This window comes from Mus pahari, chromosome 22 (genome assembly GCF_900095145.1).
Source record: "Mus pahari chromosome 22, PAHARI_EIJ_v1.1, whole genome shotgun sequence".
Classification (NCBI taxonomy): Eukaryota; Metazoa; Chordata; class Mammalia; order Rodentia; family Muridae; genus Mus; species Mus pahari.
Window position 1 is genome coordinate 17,463,943 of NC_034611.1, and position 1,705 is coordinate 17,465,647.

Here is a 1,705-nt window from a genome sequence, read left to right on the forward strand (position 1 = left end):
GGAGCCTGTATGGGTCTGACTTAGGTCCTCTGTGTATGTTAACAGTTGTTTAGCTTGGTGCTTTTGTGCGACTCCTTAATGGTGAGAGTGGGGAGTGGGGGCTGTCTCTAACTCTTTTGCCTGCTTTTGGGACCCTTTCCTCCTACTAGGAAGGGTCTCATCTAGCTTTATGAATGGAAGTACTGTTTTACTATGACTTGATATGCCATGTTGGTTGAAATACTAGATAGGATTTTGTATCTCTGAGTCCACACATGTACATTCCTGTGTACACATGGAAACTGAATTAGGAACACATGTGAAATTCAGAAACATTTATTCCAGAATATTTTCTAACTTAATACACTGAGAACATTTAACTTGAAGTATGAACCACCACATCTTTTCCCTCTCCTGTAAAAGCCTATGAGGATTAATCTTCCAATTCTGAGCCAAAACTGTGAGCAGGAGAACATAAATTCCTTTTCCTTTAGTTGACATTGACATGCTGCTAAAAAGTTAGATGTGCTAAATCTATGAGAAAACTGTTTTTGAGGTTTAACAACAACAACAAAAAAATTATTCTGATATTCAAGGAAGTCAAACAAGTTCAAGTAGCATAAATGTAGATTTATGCTCCGAAAAAGTCACAGGACGAATGCTGAAGGTCTAGAAGAATTTAAAAAGCAGCAAGAGAAAAACAACCTGTCACTGAAAAGGGAACATAATTAATAACACCACAGGAGAACTGTGGATCCTAGAAGATAGTGGGTCATCTATTGTTTGATAAAGACACCAATGAAGACATTATATCCAGCAAAACCAAGTTTCATCGGGTAAAATGAAGACTTTATGTTTGAACAAAAACCATGAACACTTCCTGTAGTCTTGCCCCAAAGAAATGCTAACAGAAGATCCTCACCCTGAAACCTAATGATATCAGACGCTGATCAGAACCTTTGTTTTTTTAATTTGTTTAAAATTTTTTATTAATTTATTTTTTACACCACATATTCCATTCCCCTCCCCCCATACACACTCTGACTGCTTCACACCCCACAGTCCTCCCCACCACACCCTGCCTCCACATGGATGCCCCCACCCCCCCACCCCACCTGACCTCTAAACTCCCTGGGGCCTCCAGTCTCTTGAGAGTTAGGCACATCATCTCTGAATGAATACAGACCCAGAATGTGGGAACTAAAAGGGATTGTGGGGAAGGAGGGGGAGGGAAGATAGCCCATGTCCTGCTAGAGTTCCTCCTGTGCTCTGGGCAGGTGGACGAGGGAGAGCTACCAGATGATTTCCACTAGGCCCCCAGGTTGGCATCTAAGCCACTGACCCCACTAGACAGGGGATGGATGCCCCCCCCCGGGGGGCGACACCCTGTAGCTCCAGGGTTATAGGAGAGAGGGCTGAGGGAGAGAGGTTCCCCTGCAGGTGAGAGTAAGCGCAGCAGGCCTTGACTGGAGCACAGGAAGGCCTTCCATTGGAAGATTAGACAAGGCTCATTAGAGGAAAGCTTATCCCATTGTCCAAGTGCAGAGGGCCTTGATGAACAGTCAGCCTATGGTTTTAGAGCTTTATTGTAGAAAGACAGGGAGAAAGGAGAGAAGGTGGAAAGAGAGAGAGACCGGACATGGCCAAGAGGAGAGAAGGGGGAAAAAAGAGAGAAGAAAGGCTAGAGAGTAAGACAGGGAGAGAGAGAGAGAGAGAGAGAGAGAGA